Genomic DNA, 12,661 nt, shown 5'->3' with positions numbered 1-12,661 from the left:
TTGAGACATCGTTTGGACAAGAGAATCTCCTAATATGAAAGAGTTACTTAACATCATAAAAATAGTGGTAGCCTTTAAGAGTTAGTCTAAGAATTAATTTAATTATAATTTTTGAAAATCCTCTCCACCTTCAGGCCCACCCACTTGATCTTTTAACCATTATTTGCTTTACAAATACAAAGCAACAAAAATAAAAATAAAAACTACACAAAGCCCAAACCAAACCAAACCACCGCCGCCGCCGCAACAACAAATGAATGTCTTTTACAAAAGATTCCTGGCCTCTTCCACCCTTCTGAGTAACTTCTCCTTCAGGACTGGCTGGGATAAGACGAAAATGCACAAGAAAGTTAGGCTATGAGAGATGCATTCAGGTTACTGATATTTAAGGTGATCTTCTAGGGACATTGTTTACCAAATGTCTTTTAGGCAGATAAACAGATATTCCATCCAGTTTTAGAGTTGTAGGGGTCCTAAAGGAAGATGGAGAGCTAGGACTGGAAACCAGCTCTCTTGTTTCTTTATAAAAGTTTTTACTTATTTTTCTTTGTGTATGTGTGTATGCGCCTGGCTGTCTGTATGTGCATCACATGCTTGCAGCCCCCACAGAGACCAGAAAAGGGCATCAGATTCCCTGAGGCTTAAGTTACAGGCCATTATGAGCCACCGCCTGAGTGCTGGGAACCTAACCCAGGTCTGTAGTTGAGTAAGCCAGGGGAGCAAGCAAGAAACATTCCTTATTCTTCTGTGGTTTCTGCTCAAGCTCCTACCCTGACTCTCTCAGTGATAAAGTATTACCTGGAAGGTATAAGATGAAATAAACCCTTTTCCCTCAAAGTTGGATTTGGTCAGTGTTTCATCACAGCAACAGAAAGTAAACTAGAGCAGGGTGCTACCAAGATTCTACTGTTAAAAATATACTGGACTTGTTTTTTCTAAATCAGGTTTCTAATTATCTATTAAACACACACACACACACACACACACACACACACACACACACACAAACGTTCATGCATGGTGAGGAATATATACCTTTGCAGTTAGGGAGGGTAAAGAAGGGAGAGTTTTCTTTTTAATTATATACTTGTATTTCTTATTTTAACAGTAAACATATTACTCATATTACTAAAAACCCTCAACAAAACATATCATATATCATTACAATATAAATGCACATACACTTACCACCTAAGTCTGTCACCTCCAAGGAAAATGATACAGTAGGTCTGGACTGTGGTTCCATATTTTTTAAAGTGTAGCCAGGATGGAGATCAACAGACTGCATGTCTCTAGTGCCATTAAAATCTAAAATTCCATGAGCCAGGATTCCTCCTTTATGGCTAACATGGCATTTCTCTCTGTGATAGATTGGCTCCAATTTCTCCTTGGCTGATTGTAGATTCTGTACCAGATTCATGACTCACGGCTCTATAGGCAGAAAAACAAGCTTGCAGCCAATGGAAGGAAAGTCCCTGCGTTGATGCAGAAAGCCTTGGATTCACAACACACAGCCTTGGCAATTTCGTTTTTATTATTTTTGAGTCCACCTTGGCATCTATTTCAGACCTTCATTTTGAAGCCTTAAAACTACCTTTTTTTGCCTAGTTTGCCATAGATAGTATTCTTGTTTTCTATTGTTGAGATCAGAGCCAGTCAACTGACCTGGGTGACTCTGTGGCACACTGCATTGACTTAGTTCAGATGTCTCTCCAGGGGAGTCTTCTCTAACCCCTACATCTTTCTGGGCATGCTAAGCTCCCAATACATCCTGGCCTTTCCTCCTTTGAGGTATGTCCTAGTTTGCTTTCTATTGCTGTGATATGGCTCTGACCAAAAACAACTTGGGGAGGAAAGTCTTTATTGCATCTTACATGTCCAAGTGAAAGTCCGTCTTTAAGAGAAGTCATGACAGGAATGCAGGGCAGAAACCTGGAGTCAGGAACTGGATCACAGACCACAGAGAAATGCTGCTTACTGTCTTGATCCTCAGCCTGCTTTCTTATACAATCCAGGACCACCTGCCCAAGGGTAGTACCACCCATAGTGGGCTGGGCCCTCCCACATCACTCAACAAATCAAGAAAATTTCCCACAAACAGGGCCACAGGCCAGTCTGATAGAGGAAATTCCCCAATTGAGGTTCCCGCTTCCCATGCACGTCATGTTGACAACCAATGCCAACCATGACAAAGTACTTTTCTCAACCACATTGCCACTGCTTTGTTTGAACTCTGTCTTCTCCACCATTCATCCTTCTCAACTTTGTACCCCTGCTTGGTGACACATGCATAGTAAATACTTGCTGTGTAGGCTCTAGGTATTTGCCCTCCATATCAATAAAGCCATGTGATTTTTAAAAATATTCTTGGTAGGACTTCTGTGCCTCCAAAAGTCCATTTGTATTTTCTAGACCTAAAAACACTAAGTTATTGCTCATTAAAGTTACAAATTTAAAAACTGATTTCTTTTCCTTAAGCTTTTAAATTTGCAAATCTTATTTTCCAATTTATGAATATAAATAGTTACTTACAAGGAATATGCTGGTTACAGTTTGGCTTCATTTAATTAAATTCCTCCAGAAGCATTTTAATGTACTAATAATTTTGATATTCTTTTTAAAGGACTGTTTTTCTGCATAGTAAACAAAATCTCACCAATTCTTACAAATCTACTGAATGAAATGTATAAAAACAGAAAAGCTTATGATCTAAACTTTTCAGTATTTTAACAAATTTTGCATAATTATAGCTGTATTAGTCAGGGTTCTCTAAAGGAATGGAATGGATAGACTATATATATATTCTATATATATACAAAAATATACACACACATATAATGAATATATTCATTATATATAAAAGGGTTTTATTAGATTGCCTTACATGATATGGCCTGGGTAGTACAACAATTGCTGTCTCATAATGAGGAGGCTGAGAGTCAGGTAGTTGCTCAGTTTATGAGGCTGGATGTCTCAGCAATCCGAATCTGGTACTGAAGGCCTAGAGGATTCCTGGAGAGCTGCTGGTCTTCATTCTGGGTCAGAAGCTTGAAGAATCTGGTTCTAATTATCAGTGAAGGAATGCTGCAGCAAAGCATAGATGGGCTAGCCAGTGAGCGTGAAGGCAAGCAAGCATAAAGCAAGTTTCCTTCTTCCATGCCCTTTTATTTGGGCTGTCACCAGGAGGTGCCATCCACATCTATGGTGGGTCTTCCCACTTCATATAATCTGATGAAGAAAGTCCCTCACAGGAACAGCCAAAGCCTTGTGTTTTAGTTGACTCCAGATCCAGTCAAGTCGACAACCAAGATTAGCCATCACACACTAGCAAAACTTAAAAAAATTATTTATTTTTACTTTACGTGTGAGTGTTATGCCTGCATGTGTATAAGTGTACCTATGTTGTGCAGTGCCTGAGGAGGACAGAAGAGGGCATTGGATTTTCTGGAACTGGAGTTACAGATGGTTGTTAGCCACCATGTGGATGCCGGGATTCAAATCTGGTTCTCTGCAAGAACAACCAAGGGCGCCTGTACTCAGATGCACATGCTATCCCTCCCACATACACATAATTAAAAGTAAAGCAAACCTTAAAAAAGAAAAAAAAAACTCATGCTTGACTTTATTCCTGCGTCTAACAGCCACCTGATATGTTGCCTCTGTAACCATCAAGTATTTTGAATGTGACCCATAGAAAGTACCCATTCTTTTTCCCTTTTTGCCAATGAATGTAGCTTATTTTCATTTTCCCTGCTTTTCTTATTAGAGGCTACCTGATTATAGGCAAATACCATGAGTTCCTCTGGGCATTTCCTAATGTAATGGCATTTTGGAGTCTGCTCCTTTGACTTCTATGTCACAGCATTTCTCTATGTTTCTTCTTTCCTCTCTGACCCATCCTTGGTCATTTTTTCTCTCTTGTCTCGTGGAGTCTGATGGAGTAGAATGAGAAGTTCAAACTGGAGTCAGAGACTGGGTGTGAGTCTCAGCCCTGTCCTCTCCTGCTGTGTGACCTTGGGCAAGGCCAAACTTCACTGAGCTTCAGGTTCCTCACCTATAAAATCGAGGTAGTAACACCTCACTGTGGGGGTTTGAGTGAGAATGTCCCTCATAGGCTCCAAGTATTTGAATACTTGGACCACATTGGTGGTGCTGTTTGTGGAAGTCTATTTTGGAGGCACAGCCTTGCTGGAGGAAGCAAGAAACTGGGGTAGGCTTTGGGAGTTCACAGTCTTGCCCCATTTCCAGTTTGCAGTCTCTCTGCCTCCTGTTCCTGTGCCTGCTGGAAGGTTTGAGTGCTCAGTTTTCTGTTCCAGAATCCTCCTGACATGCCTCCCCACCATGATGAACTCTTATCTCTCTGGAACTACAAACCAAATAAATGCTTCCTTCTTTAAGTTGCCTTGGTTATGATATTTTATTACAGCAACAGAAAAGTAACTAATATACTCCCTTATACGTCATTAAAAGAATTAAGAGGACAATCCTGTGTGGACAGGGTCTGTGTATAGTGATGATATTGTACAGACATCCTCCTCTTTGTAGTTGGCAGTGGTGTGGGTTTACCAAGATTGACAGAAGTTCCTGTTTTCCATGAAGCAGTCAACTTACATCCTGTGACTCCATATTTTTATCTAGTCCATAGATTTTCAACTTCCAGGCTCATGGCTCTACCAATGTGTTCATCTTCTTCATCTACATATCTCATTAATCCACAAGTGAACACTATTCAAGCAGTAGGCACCCAAGGTTGCTTCCTTGGTTACAATCTCAATCCTCATTAATCTCTCTGAGATCGGCAGATTCCTTCCTTCCTTCCTTCCTTCCTTCCTTCCTTCCTTCCTTCCATCCTTCTCCTTTCTATGCACTAGTCAGTGTATACAGAGCATTCTGTTATGAGCCATCCACCGTGCTCTGTGTTAGGATACAAGAATGAGCAATGAAAAGTGATGTGAAGTCTGAGGTGAGGACCAGTTTTCAGATAGAGTCATGGTAGTATAGAGTGCAGGAGGGACATGGCAGAAGGTCTCCATTGCAGATGGGATGAAGGAGTAGGCCACACTTAAATTTGTTCTTCCATTCCAAGTCACCCCATTTGTAGAACATCTTCTATGTTCTGTTTATGAAATATTTATTTCCATCTCTTCTCCATTCCTACCGCAACTTTTTCATCCAATGCAAGTACTCTAGGAATTCCAGTTGAAGCCAGACATGCCTAAACATTCCTAGTATCTATCTGTAGTCTATCCATGTTTTCCCATTCCCTCTTCTAAGCACTGACCAATATCACTTTTTGAAATACCAGTCTGATTATCTCTCTGCTTTTCTTAAAAATTCTTACTGGCTATACTAATCAGGATTCAGTAGAGGAAAACAGAAGTTAATCTAAGTAGGAAAAAATTTGTTTATTATTTTTGCATGTTTTCTCTCAATTTTGGACCCTAGAATTCTGTTTTAAATTTATTTTGTTTTTATGAATTAATTTGTTCTTAGATTACTTTATAATGTATGCAGTGCATTCATTGAATTCATATATATTAATTATATAAAATAATGGGTTCCATTATGACATATGCATGCATGTGTATGCTGTACTCTGGTTATATTTGTCCCTTGTTCCTCTCTCTTGTCCCCTCTTCCCCTCCTGCTGGTCCTCTTTCATTTCCCAAATATCCCTCCTTCTATTGTTATTTCAATTAAAAATGTTTTATCTGTTCTTTGAAAATTTCATGCAATATATTTCGTTCATATTCAAATGCCCTCCCTCATCTCCACTTCCCCAGTACCCACCCCCTTCCTAACTTCATGTCCTCTATTGTTGTATTTCTTTTTTTAAAAGGCCTATTGAGTTTATTAAACCATTATTTTACAATTATCTTATATTTACTTATTTTATGTGTATATATGTGTACCTGAGTATATTTATAGGAACTATGTGCATGCAGGAGCCCGCCCACACATGTCAGAGGAAGGTGTCAAATCCCCCTGGAACTGGAGTTAACAGGCAGTTATGAGCCACAGGCAGCTGTGACCCACCGTGACGTGGGTGCTGGGAAATGAACCCAGTTCTCTGTAAGAGCAGTTATGCTCTTAACTGCCAAACCATCTCTCCAGCCCCTGTTTTTTAAAAAAATTCTAGACCAGAAAAATATTTGCTCTGATGACTGTGGAACTCTGAAATCAGAGGAGATTTAGAGGGTGAGGCATGGTCTACCTCTAAAGTCTGCAAGAAATCTGGAGTTAAAGTATTCTCACAGTTTTTATCAACTTGACAGTTAAGAAGGAATCTCAATTGAGGAATTTCCTCTCTCAGACTGGTCTCTGACCATGCCTGTGAGGCATGCCTTGATTGTTGATTGATGTGGAAGGGCCTAACCCACTGTGGGTGGTACCATCCCTGGGCAGGTGGGCGGGAGAGGTGCAACAAAGGTGGTCGAGCAAGCCGGAGGAAGGAAGCCAGTAGGTAGCGTTCCTCTGCGACCTCTGCTCCAGCTCCCACTTCCAGGTTCCTGGTTCCCACTTGAGTTCCTGCCTTGGCTTTCCTAGTTGACACACTGTAACTGTACGATGAAATCAACCCTTTCCTCCCCAAGTTGCTTTTGGTCTGTGTTTGTGCATTTCAACAAAGAGAAAGCAAAGAGAGAGAGAAGAAGCGGCTGGGGTTTCAGTATCCCCTCCATGGGCATGAGCAGGGTGACCTATCTTCTTTTCAGCAAGTCTTACCTTCCAAGCTTTCAAAACCTCCTAATAGTCTTATGACCAAGCCTCTAACATGTAGGCCTTTGGGACATTCAAGATCTAAACTGCCCTCCTGCCTCTCCTCACTTGGGAAGATGATGGGTCATAGGATGGTGCTGTGGAGAACTCACACATCTCTCTGATCTTCTCAAAAGGGAAACAAATCCTAGAGGTGGCCACGATGGTGTCTATCTCGTTTCTACTTTCTAAATTTCATGGAAGGGCATCTAATTCACGGAATCCTTCACAGTCCTTGCTTCAAGGAGTCTGGATGTAGGTCTTAGCTGGCCAGAGTGTGCATGGGAGAGGAGTCCAGGAGGAGCAAAGGATGCAGGGTGAGCAGTGTCCATGACCTCCCTCCCACCAGGCATGCTCTGCCTGCAGCAAATGCAGCCTAACATTCAGAGCTGTGTGCAGGCTCGTCACGGCCTGCCATATTTCCCTTAACCCAAGTTCTTACCGTGTTTGCAATGTCTCTGACAGATTCTGGCCATATTTTCGATGAATGCAGGAGTGAACTTAAGAATCCATTCCTGACCCATTTTTCTCTTACTTTCTGGCCACGACTTTAGCAGCTATGATCAGTGCTACCTGTTGAAATCCTGCTTCAGTTCCTCGTTGCCTTCTGTGCCTCTATCTTAGAGTGTATCACTGTCTGAACCTGGGGACATCGCGTGCGGCTGTATGCTCCTACGTTTTTCACCTGCGCGTTGTGACTTCCATCAAATAGGGACTGGCTTCTCTTGTGGGGCACTCCTCTTCCATCCTTACCTTATGCTTGATTCTTCACTTCCTCCTCATTTTCTCTGGATACGGTGAATAGTTCTTTTCTATGGATAGTCATTTCCTTCCCTTTTATTTCTCAGTGATTATAGTAGAAATTCAATAATTTATAGACATAGTTAAATCTCTTGTAGCTGTTTCTCTTCTGTCTTAACTCGTGTCGAGAGCCCCACATGCTGCCCTAGGCAGTGATACAAAATAAATAAAAAAGAGGAGGAGCCTTAGAAGGTAAAAGGATGAATTTTTTATTGATTGTTTTTGTGTGTGTACTTCATACAGAACATCTCAAACAATCTTAATCATCTTTATACCCCCATGCCAAATGGCACCCTCCCATAGCTTCCCCCCACAACACACACCAGAGCCCATATGCTCTGTCATCCCTGTTACTGCCCACTGTGTTGTCAGTGTCCCCAGCTGTTCCCCAGTGCAAGTCCACCTGCTGAGTCTAGTCAGCCTATCTAGAGTCCCTTGTTTTAGGAAGATCAGCTCTTCTTCATCTAGCAGCAGTTTTCAACATTCCTTTAAATAAGATTGGGGTCTGCTGTTCATTTTGTCAGTTCTGTGCTGTGTTACTGTCAGCCTGAGTTTGCATAGGACTTGTGTATGCTGACACCATTGCCATAGAATCATATGAGCAGGTTCCCAGGAGCTTGTAGGACTGTTTCCATATGGTCGTGTACATTGTCCCTGGCTCTTACAATCTCTCTGCCCCCTCTTCTGAGATGGTCCCTGAGGCTTGGGTGGATGAAGCTTAAATTTTCTTCTTAGTTTTCCTAATAGAATTCCCAGTATGCTCACTGTATTTTGACTTGTTGGGCCTAGACAATGGAAACTGCACCACTGGAGTATTCCATTTTTCTAATATTCAGTTTGTGGAAGTAGAAAAATAGTGCTGTGTTGTTTGTGTTTCTTATAGTGAGTCTTTTGGAGCTAAACTTTTCTTCCTGTAGCAAATGGGAAATTCTCGAATCATTGTTTTCCCTCCTCCTCTTCCTCTTCCTCCTCTTTGTCCTCCTCCTGTTCTCTCTCCTCTCCTTCCTTCTCTTTCTCCTCTTTCTCCTCCTCCCTCTTTTTCCTTCCTCCTCCCCCACCATCCCTCTCCCATCTCCCCGACTTTATCCTTCTCCCCTCTTGTCTTTCACCCTCCTCCTCCCTCTTCCAGTTACCTCCTCCCTTCTCTTCCTTTCCTTCTCCCTTTCTTTGCCTCTCATCCTCTTCCTCGCCCTGTCTTCTCCTTCTTCTTCCTGTCCCCACTTCTCCTAGCTTCCCAGGTGTATCTACGTCATAAGACAACTGAAATTTAGAAAAAAAAATCTACCTAGTCTTCAGAGAAGTTGTAACAATTTCAATAGATGTAAAAAATTGTGTGAGTGTATGTGTCTGCATGAGGGTCTGTGCATGTGTCGTGTATATGTGTGTATGTGTGCAGAGGTCAGAAGAAGGCATCAGCCAGGTCCCTCAGAGGTGGAGTTAAACACGTTTTCATAATGCCTGACTTGCTACATGGATTCTGGGATCCAAACTCCTGTCCTTATGATTTCGTAGCAAGCACTCTTAACTTCTGAGCCATCTCTCCAGGCCTCAGTCTTTATTTTTTAAAGCGGTTTTTATTCACAGAAAAATTGAGTTGCAAGGTTTAGATGTTTTTTTAAAAATATTTTATTATTTTTATGGCTGAAGCCATCTCTCCAGCCCCCAGAGATTCTTATATACCCCCTTATTTTTCCACACCTGCCCAACCCCTCCATCAATATCCTCCATACCCCCTTATTTTTCCACACCTGCCCAACCCCTCCATCAATATCCTCCATACCCCCTTATTTTTCCACACCTGCCCAACCCCTCCATCAATATCCTCCATACCCCCTTATTTTTCCACACCTGCCCAACCCCTCCATCAATATCCTCCATCAGAGCGGCCCATATGTTATAACTAACCTTTAGATAATTTCATAGGCCTGTATCTATCAGTGTAATGTCACACAGAATAGTTCCAGTAACCTACAAGTTCTCTGTGCTTTTCTATTCACCCCTCCCCCAGGCCTTGGCAGTCGCTGACCTCACTGTCTTCACAGCTGGAACTGCACAGCGTGTAGCTTTTCAGATCAACTTCTTTCACTTGGTAGTAGAAATGTAAGATTCCTGCATGTGTTTTTGTGGCTTGACAACTCATATCTTTTTAGTGCCGAATAATAATCTGTTGTCTTGATGTACCACAGCTTATCTGTTCATTTTCAGAACATCTTGGTTGCTTCCAAGTTCCAGCAGTTGTGAATGAAGTGGCTATAAACATTCACATGCAGGTTTTTGTGTGGACGTAAGTTTTCAGCTCATCTAAGTAATTACTGAAGTGAATGCTTGTTGAACAGTATGATAAGAGTATGTTTAGCTTTGTGAGAAACTGCCAAACTGCCTTCAAAAGTGTCCATTTTATGTCCTACCTGCATGCAGATTTATTTTAGAGTTTCGGAGGACTTCTTAAAAATTTATAAAAGGAAAAAAATCCATCCCATAAAAGGTATAGTGTTCAGTGCATAACCTAGTTCCATTTGGTCAAAATATGAATATGTCACGATCCTTTAATATGATGGGTCTGCTTTTACCTCCCAGTTCAAATAGCAGAACTTGAAATTGGTTGCTAAGAAATGTGGCATGTCCTGTAGCAATGGAAGCTAGAGAATCACCTCACAGGCGCTATTATTATCGGTCATTCCAGACTCTCTGGTTGTGTATAGCAATGCTGAAAGACTGAGGGAAGCAGGCATCCTTTCCCTGCCATTGGCGCGTTTAGCCAGGCTCCTACGTCACTTGGGTGGGCCTCTTTGCCAGTTTGGAATTAACCAGACTAGCAGGAAGCTGTTCTTTGGGTTCTAATGGTCTTTGTAGCGGACTCTGTGCAGAAGGATTTTATTTATTCCAGTTCTGTAGATGCATTGTAGCTCATTTCCTGTGAGGCAGAGAGGGGAGGAAGAAAGTGGATAAACCTGAGGCTGGTGTGGAGGGTCCATTGAAAACCCAAGTTGTGCCCAGTTTCCTAGAGCCACACCCCTTCTTAAAATGACTTTTGTATTAGGGCAGCCACTGGCCTACTAGGGAACATCTCTTTACACTGAAATTCTATCAGGAGGATGGGGATCTGCACCCCAACCTTAAATAATGGTGACGTGTCTCCAAGACATCCCTTCTGCCAGAGAGAGGGCATATCCTTTCCTTTGCTGGGCAATTCAAAGCAGATAGTTTGGAGTATTTTATCATTCCCAAGGTGCCTCAATTAGTTGGGTTAGCATTAAAAGCCAGGAGTTGCAGAGGAAGAATTCTTATGAATAAATGCCTGTGGTGTGGTGTTTTATGATCTTTAGGAGAAAGAGAAATTGTAGGTTTAACATTTTTTAATGAGCTAATTAAGAACTAGTTCAGAGTTTTCTTCTTTTTAAATACTTTGAGCCATGGATTTTTTTTTCCTTTGGGCCAATCATATTCAAACCAATTCCACAAATATACATTAAGTATCAGTATCCATACGTGCCAGGCATCATAATGAGTGGGGAGATTGGAAAGATAGGTAAGATTCTCTTCTGTCTCTCAGGAGGCATGTAATCTAGCAAGGAAGCCAGTTACACAGAAAAGCTGAGTCTCTCTATACCTACTCATAAAAGTGCTTCCAGAGAAAGTTCCTCTCTGGGGATATGAAGATGATTAAAACTCAGGGCCTCAACGCCCCTGATGGAAGCACATAATAAGTAAGACAGCTTTTGTGTGGTTTTGTTTGTTCGTTTTTGAGACAGGGTCTCCTTCTGTAGACCAGGCTGGCCTAGAACTGCCATCAATCCTCCTGCCTCAGCCTACCAAGTGCTAGGATTATAGGCATGTACCACCATGCCTGGCAACAGTTTAATACTATGTGATTAGTGACAAAAATTGGGGATCTTTAACTGTGTTGGGATATAGGAGGAGTGTCAGGGAATGTCAAAGGGGAGGAAGGTGCTTGCATTGTGCCTTGGAGTCCACAAGGATGGGGACAGGGAAAAATGCTGCACCAGGGTCCTGGAGATGCACAAGAGGAGACATCTGGGGAGTGACGGTACAAGGAAAGGGAGGAGCGCCATTAACGGGCTCTTGTATGTTAAGGTAAGGAGCATCCTTTATCTTATAAAAAGTAAGAAGCAGGAAGAGTTTCTGCAAGGAAAGGCATGATGGTATCTTCATTTAGAACCTCCCAGGTGGCAGTGCCAAGGGCAGAGTGGGGCACCAGCCAGCCAGTCAGATTAGCCCTGGGAAGAATTGGCAGCTAGACTAGGATGCAAGAAAGAGAGAAATGTTTAGGAAGTGATGAAGGCATGATGAATTAAAGAATGACACTGAGATTTCTAGGTAGCCTATGAAGTGACTGAAATGGTTATTCATGTCAGAGTTCAACAGAGGTAACAGTAGATTGTGATGTGTTTAAATGGAAAAAGAAAAGTCCTAGGAAGAGCGAATTTAGGGATTTGGAAGAAAAAGATGATTTCATATTGTGTCTAAAGTATCTTTATATTTATTTATTTATTCATTTATTTATTTATTTGAGACAGTGTCTCCCTGTAGCCCCAGATGGCCTGGAACTTGCTATGTAGACCAGGCTGGCCTGGAGCTCACAGAGACCTGCCTCCCTCTGTCTCCCTTGTGCTGGGACTAAAGATGTGTACCACCACTCCCAGCTTTCATGTGATTCTGAATTCACAAAGCAGCAGGGACCACTAATGTGCTGGATAGCTTTAGTTGTCAACTTGACTCACCTGGGTAGAGGGAGCCTCCATTGGACTGGCCTATGGCCATGTCTGTGGGGCATCTTCTTGATTGTTGAGTGATGTGTGGAGGGCCCAGCCCACTGTGGGTGGTGCCACCCATGGGCAGATGGTCCTGTATTGTACTAATGATATACTAGTAATGAAAAGACTGACATAAAGCTTTTTCCTTCCTTAATTCTGTCTTCTATCTCTTGAGAAACAAATGTAGTTTTCCATAAAAACATAAATTCTTTTCAGTCAAGAAAAATGAAAGAAGCAAAAGAGACTCTGATTTTGCTTAGGTACATACAATTTCTATATTGCCATCTTTACTTTACCTTTGGATTTCTCTGTGCTTTCAAAAATCATCA

Source organism: Nannospalax galili, unplaced genomic scaffold (assembly GCF_000622305.1).
Source record: "Nannospalax galili isolate Female #2095 unplaced genomic scaffold, S.galili_v1.0 scaffold415, whole genome shotgun sequence".
Lineage (NCBI taxonomy): Eukaryota > Metazoa > Chordata > Mammalia > Rodentia > Spalacidae > Nannospalax > Nannospalax galili.
Note: the sequence above shows the minus strand (reverse complement) of the source record.